The sequence below is a fragment of the Pan paniscus genome, chromosome 9 (assembly GCF_029289425.2).
Source record: "Pan paniscus chromosome 9, NHGRI_mPanPan1-v2.0_pri, whole genome shotgun sequence".
Lineage (NCBI taxonomy): Eukaryota > Metazoa > Chordata > Mammalia > Primates > Hominidae > Pan > Pan paniscus.
The window spans coordinates 73,871,180-73,889,387 of NC_073258.2; the positions used below are offsets into that span (position 1 = coordinate 73,871,180).

The window sequence follows — 18,208 nt, forward strand, 5'->3', positions numbered from 1 at the left end:
CTAAAAATACAAAAATTAGCTGATGTAGTGGCGTCTGCCTGTAATCCCAGCTACTTGGGAGGCTGAGGCAGGAGAACTGCTTGTACCCAGGAGGTGGAGGTTGCAGTAAGCCGAGTTTGTGCTATTGAAATACAGCTCTGCGTGACAGAGCAAGACTCAGTCTCAGAAAATAAATAAATAAATAAAGTTGTCTTTTTGTTGTTGGGTTGTAAGAATCCTTTATATATTCTGGATACTAGATTCTTACAACATGTATGATTTGCAAATATTTTCTCCCATTTTGTGGGCTGTCTTTTCACTTTCTTGAAAGTTTCTTTTGTTGTACAAAAGTTTTACTTTTTTAAAAAAAGTGATAAGGTCTTGTCATGTTTCCCAGGCTGGACTCAAACTTCTGGGCTCCAGTAATCTGCCTGTCTCAGCCTCCTAAATAGCTGGGACCACAGGCACTCACCACTGCATCTGGCTTACAAGTTTTAAATTTTGATGCAGTCTAATTTAGCTATTTTTCTTTCTTTCTTTCTTTTTTTTTTTTTTTGAGACAGAGTCTTGCTCTATCGCCCAGGCTGGAGTGCAGTGGCACGATCTTGGCTCACTGCAAGCTCTGCCTCCTGGGTTCACGCCATTCTCCTGCCGCAGTCTCCCGAGTAGCTGGGACTACAGGTGCCCGCCACCACACCCGACTTTTTTTTTTTTGTATTTTCAGTAGAGACGGGGTTTCACCATGTTAGCCAGGATGGTCTCGATCTCCTGACCTCGTGATCCGCCCACCTTGGCCTCCCAAAGTGCTGGGATTACAGACATGAGCCACCACGCCCCACCCAGCTATTTTTCTTTTGTTGCTTCTGTGTTGGTACTATATCTAAGAATCCTCAATGGAAGTCTTCCATTGTATCTTATGTTTGGCTGTTCCATTAAACTTTTACTATAATTTTTTTTTTTTAATACACAAATTCTGTCCCAAAAGCACTGAGTAATAAAGCTGCACCTTCTATAGTGCTTACACCACTAGAGGACACCATTGAGCACTTCAAATTTAGGCACTGCAAATATTATTACTATGATTTCCATGTAATTATGTAACATAACCAGAGACACTGCTGGTGTTAAGTCTGAATAAATTTCCTGTATCAGGACATACTTTTCCTGAACTTGTTTAGAAAAAGAAACATATAACATCTTCTGATGTAAGGTTTCTACCTTAGAAATGGTCTTGGTGGACAATCATAACATGATTACATTTTGGCAGGAAACCATTGGAGTATTTGGAGTTCAGCAAATGGTAATACAGGCATCATGAGCTCAAAAAAAAATAAGGCATGGATTTTAAGGTGAACCAAATACCCACACAGTTTCTATTATCTCAGTACAATATAAACAGTACCCACTGTGCCTAGGCTCTGTGCTAGCTGTATGGGTGCAAGTGAGAGGGAGGAGAAAAGTTGAAGAAAAGAAAATCAAAGTTCTGCTGGTACTTCTGTTTTTGACCTTACCATAATCAGGATCATTTCTGATTACAGATATTTCTTACTAAAGGCAATGTACTTTTAATTTTGATAGAAGTATATTACAAATCAGGAATTATACATTCACTCAGCTTCTTAAATCCTACTTTAAAAATTCTAGCTGGGTACAGTGACTTGTGCCTATGATCTCAGCTACTTGGGAGGCTGAGGCAGGAAGACTGTTTGAGCCCAGGAGTTTGAATCTGCAGTGATCTATGATCGTGCCACTGCACCCCAGCCTGGGCAACAGAGCGAGACCCTATCTTTAAAACAAACAAACAAACAAACAAACAAATAAATTTCTAAACACTTCATAAAGACATTCAAGAAGGAATTTGTTGCCACGGTATATTTCACTTCAGCAATAAAACATATATTATCTCATCATGAGATAATAACTGACGCACGTATCCCAGGGTCCACCAGTAGACACGATTATCGAAATGGCTGCCAAAGCCTTACCAAAGTGATGGCAGTGGCTGCTGCCATCATGCCAGCTAGAGCAGGGAAGCATTGCTGGGGTTGCACACTCCATGGAGCCAGTGGCTACAGAGCCCTGCCCCTTCTGAGTTGGGACGGGAGCTCCCCAGGTACCACTGCAGTCGCTCAAACTGCACCTATAGACCCTGGCCTCCTGGTCTACGGAGCAGGCAGGAGCCCCACCCTCCTGGGACTGGCTACAGCTGACCAACCTGCAGCTGTGGATCCAAGCCTCCCTGTGCTCCTGGGGGAGGGCCGGGAAGGGCCCCCTGCTCCTGTCCCTGCTGGCTTGGGGATATCTGTTCCCGCTGCTTGGCCTCTCTCTTCTCCTGGAGCCCACTCTGATTAGTGGGGTTGGGGCTGAGCCCCAGGGCCCTGAATAGCAATGGGAGGCAGAGTCCTGGGCAGAAGAGGGTGGGTTCCCAGTAAGGCCCCACCTTCAGGCCAGGGAGGGCCTGAAGACTGGGGGCTGGACTGCCAGTCCAGCAGACTAGAGTGGGGACTGGTGGTGCCTCTTCTGGGCCTTCCCATGGCTGCCCATAGACCAATCCACACACACTTCCTCCATTCTGAGGTCCATAAAAGCCGTGGGCTCAGACAGAGCAGAGCAGAGGATAGCCAGAGGAGGAATAGGGTAGAGAGAGGATGGCATGACCAGTTGCAGAGAGGAGTATTCTCTCTGCTAATAGCTGGAGACAATGGGATGGCCAGCTGCAGAGAGGAGTACTCTCTCCATTGAGAGCTGCAGAGACAACTTGCCAGCAGAGAGGGGAGCTTCAGAGACCTGCAGAGACATCCCAATGACTTGCCTGTGGACAAAAGCCACCCTCTCCAGGGCCTCCTCTCTGCTGAGAGCTGAACACTCCAAGGGACGATATGCCTACAGAGAGGAGCTACTCACTCCTCTGAGCTGTTTTAACAGTAAATAAAATTCTTCTTTACCCTTCACTTGTCTGCCTACCGCATACTTCCAGGACACAGGACAAGAACTTGGGCAAAGGCACCATGGCCACAGAGGTTTCTAGCCAGAAAAACTGGCACCCCAGAGATCCCGTAACAAAAGGAGGTTGATTAGAAATACTGAACTTTTGTTGATAGTTTTGAATTTAGATGTAGAAGCATCTTTCTTCACTTAAGTTGGAAGAATGTCAGCCAGAATTATACAGATGTGCATTATTTAACATAAAAGAGTGAAAAAAATGGCGACTTGGTGCACTAGTAGTACCTAACTACTTATATGAAAAGGATTTACTTCCAACAGGGATTTGAACCATTCTTTTTAAAAAGGGAAATCCCTACTTAATAGTAATAAATCCTAGTTTTTACTATCTTAACAATTCACAAGCACAAAACAAATGTATTTCAGTCTTGCCCTCTCTTCTTTTCCGGGTAGGCAAAAAACCCTGTAAGCCTTTAAGGGTAAGGAAGATCCTTCAGATACAAGCTGCCTTCCATTTTCTAAGGTCTAACTAAACTAGATGTTCTCAACTTTAAGCATGCCTGAGAATCACTTCAGAGCTTATAAAAGCACAGATTGTTTCAGGGCAGTGAGGCCATTCTGTATGATACTACAATGGTGGATACATATCATTATACATTTGTCTAAACTGAGAATGTACAATACAAAGAATGAACCCTAATGTAAACTGTGAATTTGGGGTGATAATGATGGTGTCAGTGTAGGTTCATCAATTGCAACAAATGTGCCACTCTGATGGGGGATGTTGATAGTGGGAGGAATTGTATGTAGGGGAAGGGAGTGTAAGGGAAATCTCTGTACCTTCTGTTCAATTTTGCTGTGGAACTACAACTGCTCTAAACAATAAAGTCTGATTAAAAAAACAGTAACACAAATTGTTGGGCCCCACCCAGAGTCTCTGATTCAGCAGGCTGAAGATGGGCCCTAAGAGTCTGCATTTTCTAACAACTTGCCACTGGCCTGGGACCATACTTTGAAAACTACTGGACTGCACAGTTACTTTAGCTGACTAGGTTGAGCATTTATGTGGACTTAGATTCTGGTGACCCTCTGGAAGGAGAGTGGCTGCAGGCAGAGAAGCCTACCATCCTGAATAGGGTCAAGAGCACCAATAGGTACTGTTACTTAGATGGATCAGCAGCTGTTTTCAACGGGGAATCATGCTCTACTTCAGATGCAAGACAGGAACGACCTTGAGCTCTGAAATCAGTTGGATGCGGGTTAGAATCCCAGAGCTTTTACTTACTTTATCATGTTGATGATTTTCTCATTTATAATTAGGGAAAGTGGGAGTACCACATACTCCACAGGACATAGTGAAGATAAAGGATAAAGGTAAAGGATGTGGTATAATGTTAGTCTTTCTTGCCTTGCTTTAAAATCATCAATGCATTGGCCACATATTGATAATGGTTAAAGCTGGATAATGAGTATGTGGGGGTCATTATACTGCCTTTTTTTTTTTTTCCCCTCAGTGTATGTTGGAAATTTTTCATAAAAAAGCATAAAGAAAACCTGAATAACATATTAGGGAAAAAAAATTCCACAAAATTTTTTTCAATGGCTCCCACTGTATATTTTGCAAAGTAGAAATTCTTTAGCAGGCATTGAAGATTCTTTACAATCTGGTCCCAACATAACTCTCTCTCATTAGCACCATCTCTCATCACTGTTCTCTGCATTATACTCTACTTCCCAACTATACTGAGTCATTTTGGAAAATGACATTCACTTTCATGTTCCCAAATAAGTTATTCTCTTGGCCTAGAATGTCCTTCCCCCCTTCTCTTCCACTTAAATACTTAAATGATAATGATGGTTAACACAGGCAACTGACATTTACTAACGGCTTACTGAGTTCCAAGTGCTTTACAAAACTGACTCAACTAGCTCTTCCTTAGTGTTTTCACAATATTCTTCTATGTGCTGTATGGGTATTATTGCCAGTCATGGATTGAATCTTATTTAAGTAGGTGAGAGGAGGCCCAAGTGATCAGAAGCCACTTTCTTTTTTTTATTTTATTTTATTATGATTATACTTTAAGTTTTAGGGTACATGTGCACAACGTGCAGGTTTGTTACATATGTATACATGTGCCATGTTGATGTGCTGCACCCAGCAACTCGTCATTTAGCATTAGGTGTATCTCCTAATGCTATCCCTCCCCCCGTCCCCCACCCCACAACAGTCCCCGATGTGTGATGTTCCCCTTCCTGTGTCCATGTGTTCTCATTGTTCAATTCCCACCTATGAGTGAGAACATGCGGTGTTTGTTTTTTTGTCCTTGCGATAGTTTGCTGAGAATGGTGGTTTCCAGCTTCATCCATGTCCCTACAAAGGACATGAACTCATCATTTTTTATGGCTGGATAGTATTCCACGGTGTATATGTGCCACATTTTCTTAATCCAGTCTATCATTGTTGGACATTTAGGTCAGTTCCAAGTCTTTGCTATTGTGAATAATGCCGCTATAAACATACGTGTGCGTGTGTCTTTATAGCAGCATGATTTATAATCCTTTGGGTATATACCCAGTAATGGGATGGCTGGGTCAAATGGTATTTCTAGTTCTAGATCCCTGAGGAATAGAAGCCACTTTCAATGGCGATTAATCTTAAAATATCTTTTTCAGCTATCCAACACCCAGAATTCCCTGAATTTTAATTACCACCTCTGCAAGGCTGTGATACTCATTAACCTGCACATGAACTCATTTTCTGGTGGGTAAGATAGCTGGAGGCCTTCTGGCCTGGGTGGATTATTGCTAGTGTGCATAGAGTTAATGCAGGAGATACAAAAATTAAGAAACAGTTGGAATTCAAAGCACGGGAAGTGGATGATAACCCTATGATTTGCTCCAGCCCCCTGCCTTAAATTGCAATTGTCTGAACCAATGATGGCATCTAGAAATGAAGTTCAAAGCAATTCTGGGTAGTACTGTCTCAACATGGTTTGTGATTAGAAGGCAGATTGCATAAATATTTATATGGACTTTGATTAAAAAGCCAACGATCAGAATAAAAATTGTCCCAAAAAATAGAACCAAAGAGCTTGAAAACAATTTTTACAAACTCCCCATCACAGTATTTAAAACACTATATTGAAACCATTTATATACATGTCAGATTTTCCCAAAAGACCCTTAATTCCTTGAGAACAGGCAGCACTTTCTTCCCTTTATCCTACCCTTAGCAGAGGCCTCTAATAAATGATTATTGAAATGAATCAAACTGAGAAGGGTCTGAGCTACAAAAGCAGACTCCAGTTGTGTAAGAGGGAAAGCACCAAAGAAACATTTTGAGAGTGAAGTAGAGAATGAGGCATTTATCTTAATTGGGTCACCTTTATTATGATGAAAAAAATAATATGTTGTGAAAGTTGATTATAAAAATTGGGTCATTCTTGTCATATCCAACTAAATCGAGGGGCCAGGAGGAAAAAGCACTTAGGGCATATAATGTTGCTCCATGAATGTAATTCTCCGCAAGCCCGCTGCTGAAACTGCCTGTGGTAACCTGAAACCAGTATTATCTAATAGCTGCCGAAACAATCTGTTGTGACTCTAAGACTAACTACCCACTGCTGTCACCAATCACAGCTTGCCAGCTCCTCAAAACTTTACTAGTGCCAACCTTCTTTGTTCTTTGTACATACTGAAGATCACCCAATCTGTCCCAAAATGCAATTCTTGTTTTCCAAATAAAACATTTTTAATTTAGAGATTCATCTCTATATTTTCTTTGACTTCAACAATGTAATTGGCTGGGTGCAGTGGCTCACACCTGTAATCCCAGCACTTTGGGATCAGGAGGATCACCTGAGGACAAGAGTTTGTGATCAGCCTCACCAACAAGGTGAAACCCCGTCTCTATCAAAAATACAAAAATTAGCTGGGCGTGGTGGTGCCCATCCGTAGTCCCAATTATTTGGGAGGCTGAGGCATAAGAATTGTTAGAACCTGGGAGGGAGGCTACAGTAAACCAAAATCGTGCCACTGCACTCCAGCCTGGGTGACAGGGCGAGACTCTGTCTCAAAAACAAAACAAAACAAAATGTAATTATTCAGACTGACATGATTTTTTAATTTTTAAAGGGTAGTAGGGGTTGAGGAGGAGGTAGGGATGGCTAATGGGTACAAAAAAATAGAATAAGACCTACTATTTGATAGCACAATAGGGTGACTATAGTCAATAATTGTACATTTTAAAATATCTTAAGAGTGTAATTGGATTGTTTGTAACTCAAATGACAAATGCTTGAGGGGATGGATACCCTACTCCCCATGATGTGCTTATTTCACATTGCATGCCTGTATCAAAACATCTCATGTGCCTCACAAATATATATATATATATATACCTACTATATACCCACAATAATTAAATTTTTTTTTTTTTTGAAACGGAGTCGCGCTGTGTCACCTAGGCTGGAGTGTAGTGGTGCGATCAGGCTCACTGCAACCTCTGCCTCCCGGGTTCAAGTGATTCTCCTGGCTCAGCCTCCTGAATAGCTGGGATTACAGGCTTGCACCACCATGCACAACTAATTTTTGTGTTTTTTTGTTTTTTTTTTTAGTAGAGATGAGGTTTCACCATGTTGGTCAGGCTGGTCTCAAGCTCCTGACCTCAAGTGATCCATCTGCCTCAGCCTCCTAAAGTGCTGGGACTACAGGTGTGAGCCACCATGCCCAGCCTTAAATTTTTTTTTAAATAAAATAAAAATTTTAAAAATTTAAAAAATAATTTCTAATTTTTAAAAACTCTTCTGGCCAGGCATGGTGGCTCACGCCTGTAATCCCAGCACTTTGGGAGGCGGAGGCAGGTGGATCACAAGGTCAGGAGTTCAAGACCAGCCTGGCCAAGATGGTGAAACCCCATCTCTACTAAAAATACAAAAATTAGCCGGGCGCAGTGGCAGGCATCTGTAATCCCAGCTACTTGGGAGGTTGAGTTAGGAGAATTGCTTGGACCCGGGAGGTGGAGGTTGCAGTGAACAGAGATCGCACCACTGCATTCTAGTCTGGGTGACAGAGCAAGACCCTGTCTCAAAAACACAAAAAACTCTTCTTACATCTTGCATAACAGTATCCGACAAACATCTGTCAAATAGAATTGCACAGACAGACAAGATCAGGGCTATGCGTATATTCTTCACAAGATCTTGCAATAGCATTCTGGGTCAATGCTATTGTTTCATTGTTGTTGTTTTAAATTTTTATCAGACTGACTTATATTTTGACCAGACACTACTTCCCTCCTCTGACTTTCTAACCTGTGCATCAAATTGCCTCTTAGACTGAATCATTCTCTTTTCCATCTGCTTTTCTTTTGAGTTCCTCAGTGTGTGATGCCACTATTCACTTGCCAACCTGTGGCAGAAACCTGGAAGTGAAGATTTACTTTTCCCTCTGCCTTGTCCCCCACATACTGTTAATTACCAAATCTTATTGATTCCACTTCTTAAATATTTACCAAACCCAACCCCTCCTCCTGATCTCCACAGCTACTCCCCTCTGGCCATCCTGTCTCATCCAGATTATTGCAGCAATCTTCTGTTGCCCTGCATCCAACTCTCCCTCTCACCAACTCATTTCCACACTGCAGCTAGGAGGATGTTTCTAAATTGTGTATTTTACTTGACTGCTCTACACTGTTCACTGGCTACTCATCACATTTAGGAAAAGGCTTTTAAAAAAATCATTACAGACCACATTATCTGAACTTGGCATACCTCTTCAGCTTCTTCACTTATTACTCACTCCCCATTCTCCTTCCCTATTACACCTTCTCTACAATGCAGTTTTTGGCTTCTCCAATACTCCTTTTTTGCCTCTGAGCTTTCACACAGGCTTTTCTTCTGCCTTGACTACTCTCTGCTTTCTCTCCCGTGGTTTAGCTCACTCTTATCAGCCTTAGTCTCTTCACTTAATCATCTACTTGGATATCTCTATTGTCTTTTTGCTTCATAACTCCTGATCATAGCATACAACCTCATACTGGTGATATTTGTTTGTATGTCCCTCTTTTTGTTTAAGTTCCATAAAGGGAGGCATCAGGTCTGTCTGTTTACCATTCCATCTTCTGTGTTGAGCATAGGGTTTGGCATACTGGTAGTGCTCAATAAATATCTGTTCAACAAATAATAACACCAATCAGAATTCGCATGATTACAAAAAATGAATAAACCTATACTTGAGCCCCATGACTGAGAAATCTAATGATGTTACATAACATTTATAAAATCGTATACAAGTTAAAGGAGTAATTGATTTCATAAAACTAATTCAGTAATTTTCAAATATTTTCAGTAGTGGCATCTTTTTATGTGGAATTCCAAGACATAAAATATATATAACCTTGCATGCCTTCTTCTTCCTTCTAGCAACAGATCCTGCTGTCCTGATCTCAGGGGTAAACTTGCAGGGTAGGCAGATATGCAAGACAGAACCTCAAACCACTGTCCTCTGCCCCTAATTACTGGGTGGAGGTGGTCCCTTGACTTAAATTAGGTCATCCCTGGGATAGAGGCTGAAAGATTAGTCCAAAAATGGCCTATCCTTCCCACCAAAGTTATTCTTCCTACCAAGCAGATAGTGCCTATCTGTAGTAGGAAAGAATTAAACCAACTCACAGAGAAAAGCAGTGATGAGAAATTTGGCAAAGTGAAGATGGGAATGGTGGGCAGAGGACAGGGACAGTGTCCTTCAATTGGGTAGTTCTTGAGCAAGCACCATCTCATCCTTTCTGTGATTTGGTTACCTTAGCCAACAAATTCCTCTGTTTTGCCTAAGCTACTTTGAGTTGGGTCATTGTTATTTGCAATCAAAAGACTTCTTACTAAAGAGTAATAAATGATACCCAACTTATATTAGCCATATCCAAATTGTGTCTTTTGGTTGCATTGTAAGGAAAAAAAGTTGATTCACATGGACAATAAATTGCAAGTAATAATAATTCAATTGCTTTCCTTACTATTCCTGGTTCTCTTCAATTAAACAGATCTCAAAGCTTAAAGCAGACAATTTTTATGTCAAAGCTGAATTGCAAATACAGTCCAAAAGCTGCATATATTTCTTACAAATTTAAAGTAAAGTAAAAACTATTTAGTGCTGGGTACAGTGGCTCATGCCTGCAATTTCAACACTTTTGGAGGCTTAGGCGGGCGTATCACTTGAGCCCAGGAGTTCAAGACTAACTTGGGCAACACAGCAAGACTCCATCTCTACAAAGAATACAAAAATTAGCCAGGTGTGGTGGTATGTGGCTGTAGTCCCAGCTATTCAGGAGGCTGAGGTAGGAGGGCTGCCTGAGCCTGGGAGGTTGAGGCTGCAGTGAGCCATGATCGCGCCACTACACTCCAGCCTGGGCAACAGAGTAAGACACTGTCTCAGAAAAAAAAAAAAAAAAAAGAGCTATTTAAAGCTTACAACAAATCATAAAAGTATCATAACAGTTTGAGAAGGGCACGTATGATGAAGATGCATCTGTATCTTGTCTAGCATTTTACATTTAAATGAGCAAAACACAAGAATGTTCTTTACACTTGTTTAAGTGAACAGATATGCACAAACTTCAATTCAAAGAGACCTGTATGAAGAGCCACGCCTTTTTTTTTTTTTTTTTTGAGACGGAGTCTTACTCTGTTGCCCAGGCTGGTGTGCAGCGGCACTATCTCGGCTCACTGCAACCTCCACCTCCTGGGTTCACGAGATTCTTCTGGCTCAGCCTCCCGAGTAGCTGGGATTACAGGTGCATACCACCATACCCGGGTAATTTTTGTATTTATTAAAGTAGAGACAAGGTTTCACTATGTTGGCCAGGCTGGTCTCAAACTCCTGACCTCAGGTAATCCACTTGCCTCGGCCTCCCAAAGTGCTGGGATCACAGGCATGAGCTGCTGTGCTTGGCCATAAATTTCTTAATCAATGATAGAATTCACTTATAAATGCTCAGAAATGGCAGGATAAGCATTCTTTCAAGGTTTATATAAATGTGAGTTAATCTGGCAGTATGAACTCCTTGGTGGTCTCCAATATGCAAAAACTTGGTAGGTAATTTATCCAAATATACTTAAAAAAATAGCCAAACTTTTTGACTATTGGACACAAATTTCTAAGGGAATAATTCTGTAGTAATTGAGAAACTGAGAAACCATGGGACCTTTGACCAGCAATATGTTTTAATGACTCCGCAATATTTTTAAACAATTGAATTTGAATGCCTTTAAGTAGCCACGTTCTTTCCAGGTAGCTATTAGGCCACACACTCCCTTACACATTACCTCTGCCCTCTTTATTCATTTTATCTACTTGATCCTTAAAATCAGTTGAGTTTGGAACCTAAACTCCCAAACTCATAATGTTAAATACTCAAAATAGTGAAGAAAAAAAAAGGAATATTCTAAGGACAAATTCAGAAACTTAGAAATCTGGAATGCTCCACTGAACATTTATTTTACAGGAAAGTGTAAATGTCCTAGAACTTGTTTGAAGAAGAAGATTATGATGAATTAGGAAGGAAAATGGGTCATTTTCCTAAGCATTTGATGTAATTTCCCCTAAAGTAAGAACTTTAAACAGTCCCCTCCTTATTTAGATCCAGGAGGGGCACAGATTCTTTAGCAATAAAGTTTTGCTGAAATCTCTTGAGTTTCCTTAATGCAGCCTAGAAAAACAAACTCTTCTTTTCTGAGAGCAATGGGCATTTCTAAAATAGACTTTGGTAAAAGTCAAGGATATAAATATCAAGATGATGATAAATGTGAGTTGTCTTAAAATTAAATCATGAAATTCTACAGTCTTTCTTTGCTGATACTGGAAGAAAACAGACTGCCTCCTTGCTTTTGTTTATCTTTTTCAGAAGACCCCAAGCTACACCTAATCAGGTTACAAAGAGAAAGTAGCTTTTTACAAGAAATCAAAACAAGTACTGGGCTGTATTTACATTACTGTAAATATCTTAATATGTAGTTGAATTTATCAGTTGATATAAAGTAAAATCAGAAACATATCATCTAATTTTTTATGTGGTTGTTTTATTTAAAAGCACTGAGTTACTTCAGGTTACTTCATGTTCTGTGAAAGAGGAAACAAATAAGGAAGTTTATGTCTGTAAATTACAAAACCAGGAAAGGAAAATTTCAATGCTGTTTTTCTATAAAGCTTGTGTTATCCTCCTGCATTACTACTAGCATGCAAGATAAGTCAGATGTCTGAAAAAGGTCTGCTGTACTACTTATGCTCACCCAGTTGTGAGTGTGCTAAAACCACATAATATTTAGGTTGCCATCTCAAAACATCATGGGCAACAGAAAACCTTGAACCATATATACTTTCATTCAAATCCCAGTTCTACCACTTACTAGCAACCATCACTCTGGGAAGACACTGACCGTTCTTGAGCTTTCCATTCCTTATCTGACAGAATCATAAGAGTATGGTATGTGTAAATGGTGGTTATTAAAATAATAGGGCTTAACCATTTCTATGTTCTACCAGAGAATTTCATCTATCTCCCTTGTAAGACTATAGTAAGGAATTTTGGTGACAGACTAGGCTTCTGAGTCTGACTCTATTATTTACTTGAGCAGTAGAACTGCTCTAAGTCTGTTACCTTATCTATAAAATAATTTAAAAATAGTATCTCCTTAAGAGGTCTGTTAAATCAGTATTTTCTATGTACCATTTTAATTCCCTTGTTTTTTTTACTATATATTTTGGCATGGTTGCCTGGGAATTATCAGTGTGATTTTATCAAACTCAAGAATCTCGACCAGGTGCCATGGCTCATGCCTGTACTCCCAGCACTTTGGAAGGCCAAGATGGGAGGCTTGCTTGAGGCCAGGAGTTGGAGACCAGCCTGGTCAACATAGCAAGACTCCATCTCTAATTTAGAAAAGAAATAAAAATTTTTAAAAAAGAATCTCAATTGATTGACCTTTAAATTCAGATTCTCCCTTCTGCCAACTTAACTTTGCTGCTGAACACTTATAGTATATCTTTATTTCAGTTATTGTATTTTTAACTCCAGAATTTATATTTGATTCCTTTTTATAATTTGTATCTCTTTGATGATATTCTTTATTTGCTGAGATATCATTCTCATACTTCCCTTCAGTTCTTCAGACATGGTTTCCTTTAGCTCTTTGAAATATATTAAAAATAGGCGATTTAAAATCTTTGTCTAGTAAGTCCAATGTATGGACTTCCTTGGAGACAGTTTCTCTTGCCTCCTTTTATTCCTGTGTATGGGCTATATATTCCTGTTTCTTTATATGCTTCATAATCTTGTTAAAAATTAAACATTTAAATAGCAGATTTCTGCTCATCAACCCTACCATCCAATAGCAAAGAGGAGTTCTTCCTTAGCTGTGGTCCTGATGAGGAACAGAATATGAACACAATTGTATAGCTGGAGGAAGACAGTGCTAGAGGACCAAAGGCTTGATGAAGGAACTCTTAAGGCTTTTGGGGAAACTAAAACAGAAGTTTAGATATTTAGGTATCTAAATCAGAAAAACGTATAGATTAGACAGTAAATAGGACTGCTGCAAACAAAAAAATTCTTGGCATTTCAGTTTAGTCTGAGAATTTTCCTATATTCATCTTTTGGCCATGTTATTTAAATAGTCTCTTTTGTGTGCATTTTTGACATCAAAGTATTGAACTGACAGAAAGCATTTAGCAAGAAATATAGTCTTAGTGTTAGTTCAGTAAACAATATCTCTGATGCTGGCCAATTTGAGTATTCCTTACATTGACATTTTAGGGAAGAGTTAATAAACATGTCATGGACATATGGGACCATTAATGGAAAGGCAAGGTCTGATCTCTAGATGTTTCCATCTCCTGACCTCATGATCTGCCTGCCTCGGCCTCCCAAAGTGCTGGGAATATAGGCGTGAGCCACCGCGCCTGGCCAAAATATTTTTTTAGAACCTACTCTGTGCCAAGAACTATGCTTAGCATTAACTCTGTGTTTGTATATGTGCTTTTGAATACATAACCATGAGAACCTGGGCAAGCATTGGAAACAAACAAACAGGATAATTTCAATTATACAGGGTGCTAGAAGGAGGCACCTAGACAAACATGAGGTTTAAAAATGATTTTCTATAGGAAATCATGTCTGAGTGCACCCAGTTATTATGCTAGGCACCATGGGAAATACAGAACATAAGATCAAATATGTGAAACAAAGACTGATGTAGCTGTTAATATAATTTAAGATAAGAATAAGTGTTATGTCTGAATGGTAAGGGAAACAACAGAATAATGCTGGCTGGAGTCTCTAAGGAGTATGTCTAAGAAGTATGACATGAATTGAGATAGGAGGAAAGCATTCCAGGTAGGGAAATACATCCCCAGCACCCTCAATGGCAGAATTTAGTTACCTGAGGTAAATAAATGAAGAGTGCTGAAGGTAAGACTGGGGCAGTATTATCCAGATTATGAAGGAGTTTTTTTTTTTTTTTTTTTTTTTTTTTGAGACGGAGTTTTGCTCTTGTTGCCCAGACTGGAGTGCAATGGCACGATCTCAGCTCACTGCAACCTCTGTCTCCTGGGTTCAAGTGATTCTTGAGTTTGAATTCCAAGATTTATACTTGAATTTAATGTCAGCCAGTCGAGACTATTAGACAAGGCTATTAGCAGAAGTTCAAGAAACCTGGCATAGCTGGAAGAACTGATAAAGTTTCAAAGATTGAGACCAGAAGGGTCTAGGATAGTTAAGGGTGTTCAAAGCAGTAGCCGGTTTGGGGAGAATTTGCCTTCTATTCTCTTCCTTGCTGGTGTCTAGGTGTGCCCACAGCCAGCAAAACAAGTCAGGGATTTGCAAGGTGTCCTTTTCCTGACTGAATGAGGGGTGAGCAGATCACAGCATCTCACCAGATGGAGAAGCTTAGGCATCTTCTAGCAGGTAGTGGAAGTCTCTATAGGTTTGTCCAGAGAGGGTCAATTTTCATCATTCTTTTACTCGTATTCTACACAAACAGTAGAGAGGAACCTGTCTTGAAAGTCCTTCAGAATTACATTAGTCACAATTTTCATTAACAGAATAGTTCAGTTCTAAACTATTGAAAAAAATCTTATCAAGCTAACCCAAGACTAATTTATCATTTTGGTTTTTGTTTTCTTAATAATGTAATTCATTAGGTTTTAAAATGGTTTTTGAGTTGCACTCTAAAGCTGATTTAAGATTGTAAATATTTTCTAAAAAAATATAGTAAGGATAGAGTCACAGAAGTTTTGGTCTTTACATTTAATAAAAGTGGCCTCTGAGCTACTAAACATGTAATGCAGGATATTTTCAAATTTTAATACAGTAGCCAAACTGTACTTTTTTGGGGGTATATGGTTATTCAGGATAATAAATCTTTTAAGTACAGAGCCTATAAAAAAAAGAATCTGTTTCCTTATTATAAACACTCACATGTCCATTCTGAAGTCAATTCCAGCAAAAACTTGTGCTGTGCTCGGCAGTATTTGAATCACAGAAATAACATTAGCAGAGGACGTTCAGGAAGGAAGGAAGGTCAAAAAAGACAGGATCCATTTCTCAGCAGCATGACAGTAATTCCCCCCTAAAAATTGTAACTAAGCATTTTTCCCCCAGTCGGTAAGATTGTGGCTGCAACAGATTGGGCCTCAAAAACCTTTCTAAGGAATGGTTTTTAAATTATTAAACAAAAATTAAGTTTCAACTTCCATGTTCCACAGTTTAATGGTATCTACAATTATAACTTAATTTGCTCTAGAGAGTTATAGAGATTTATTCAGATGTTAAAAGCTGCCTGTTTGATGAATACATTTCAGTTTCTCAGTTAGAATTTGATCACTGAGAAAATTCTCTGGCTTATAGGAAATCTATGAAGACGGTTGATGGCTCTTTCTTTTCCTTTTTTTTTTTTTTTTTTTTTTTTGAGACAGGGTCTCGCCCTGTCGCCCAGGCTGGAGTGCAGTGGTACAATCTAGGCTCACTGCAACCCCCGCCTCCTGGGTTCAAGTGATTCTTATGCCTCAGCCTCCCGAGCAGCTGGGATTACAGATGCCCACCAAGACACTCAGCTAATTTTTGTATTTTTAGTAGAGATGGGGTTTCACCATGTTTGTCAGGCTGGTCTTGAACTCCTGACCTCAAGTGATCTGCCCACCTTGGCCTCCCAAGTGTTGGGATTACAGGCATAAGCCACCATGCCTGGCCTTGGCGGCTCTTTGTATAACCGAGTAGTAAAGTTCCAGGGAGTTTCTTTGAGAACATCTGTGGACTGCTTGTACAGTCCCCTCTGGCAAGAGCCCCTAGTGTTTTATGCGGCAGTGTTACAGCCTGTATAGAAAATGCAAGCAAATCAAAATTGAAAAGGCATTTGTGACCTACCATAGGTGACTCTCAGGTCTAATTCCATAGAAGCAGGACAAATAAAATTTAGCCCCAAGTTGGAATCAGCTTTGCCATCATCCTTAGCCTTTTAAACTCATCACTACTGAGATTCTAAATACTGAAAGCCTCACAATATCTAAATGGGGCTTTGCGTGTTTATATTATGCTTACCACAATGCACTACACTTTCAATACTGAAGGGCCTTTTACAAAGCATGTTAGTATTTTAGTTGATGTAAACAGGTTTAATTAGAAACATGCTAGTTTCTAAAATGCAGTTACCAAATATTGTTTTAATATTAAAGGAAATAATATATGTAATGAGGTTAGTATAATATGTGGCAATAAATAGTAAATAAGCTATTTTCCTTTCTGTCTGGCAGTAGCCATCAGGTAAGCCAAGATGGGTGCATACCCGCACATCCAGGAGCTATGGAGAAAGAAGCAGTCTCATGTCATGCGCTTTCTTCTGAGAGTCAGCTGCTGGCAGTACTGCCAGCTCTCTGCTCTCCACAGGGCTCCCCGCCCCACGCAGCCTGATAAAGTGCACCGACCAGGCTGCAAGGCCAAGCAAGGTTACGTTATATGTAGGATTCATGTTCACCGTGGTGGCCGAAAACGCCCAGTTCCTAAGGGTGCAACTAATGGCAAGCCTGTTCATCATGGTGTTAATCAGCTAAAGTTTGCCTGAAGCCTTCAGTCCGTTGCAGAGGAGTGAGCTGGATGCCACTGTGGGGCTCTTAGAGTCCTGAATTCTTATTGGGTTGGTGAAGATTACACATACAAATTTTTTGAGGTTATCCTCATTGATCCATTCCATAAAGCTATCAGAAGAAATCCTGACACCCAATGGATCACCAAAGCAGTCTATAAGCACAGGGAGATGCGTGGGCTGACATCTACAGGCCGAAAGAGCCATGGGCTTGGAAAGGACCATATGTTCCACCATGCTATTGGTGGTTCTTGCCGGGCAGCTTAGAGAAGGCGCAAAACTCTCCAGTTCCACTGTTACCACTAATGTAAGTAAAGTTTGTAAAATTCATACCTCATAATTTAGGACAGTCAAAAAAATAAATAAATAAGCTATTTTAATATTTTTATTCTCCTTCAAGGGACCAGAGGCCACATGAGTCTTGTTCACTATGTGTCCCCAGTAAATGACACATAGAATGACAGTAAATATTTGTTAAATTATGAATTAATGAATGGCCTCAAATAAAAACCTTTGCTAAGTCACTGAATCCCACATGTCCAAAATAGTATCTAAGAGGATATAAAAACTATACTTAAATTATAATTTATATAATTTTTATATTTATAAAAATACAAATTATAAATTATGTTGGATGTCAGTTTGCTTAGTATAAAATATAGACTCCCAACTCTATTAATATATTACTTATTATTACTTTATCATTAACTGTTTTGTTCTTTTATTGATCTATTTTTTCTTTTAACTCATCACTGGTCAGAAGAGTTGTTTAAACAACATGAAATAAAAATGTTCAATTTGTTAGTAAGCAAAAAATTAAAACTTAAGATTTCTTTACCTTCATCCAGATTGTTGCTCATATATGTACGTTTGTTTAAATATAAAACACAGTTTTGACAAGGGTGCAAGGATAGGCACTTTCATACACTGCTTTCAGAAGTATATACTGATATAATCTTTTCAGAAGGCAATCAGCTAGCCAAATGAAAAGTATTAACCAATCTTTGTTTTTGACCAGGGAATGTAGCTTCAAAAAAAGATATCTTAAGGAAGTTATCAAAGAGGTATATTAAGATTGTAAAAAAGAACCTTCACTAAAAAGCATAAAAAAAGGTTTATAAAAGCATAAAAAAGTAATAAAGTTAATGGCATATTAA

The 18,208-nt window shown here is 39.5% G+C and overlaps 1 protein-coding gene and 1 pseudogene across 10 annotated transcripts in view; one reads left to right on the forward strand and one right to left on the reverse strand.

The window, feature by feature from the left end:
* The window catches only part of FCHSD2 (FCH and double SH3 domains 2), a 303,655-nt gene that overhangs the window by 86,964 nt on the left and 198,483 nt on the right, over window positions 1-18,208 (reverse strand). The gene's annotated exons all lie outside the window — the stretch shown is intronic.
* Window positions 10,020-17,814, forward strand: LOC117974967 (large ribosomal subunit protein eL15-like; annotated as a pseudogene).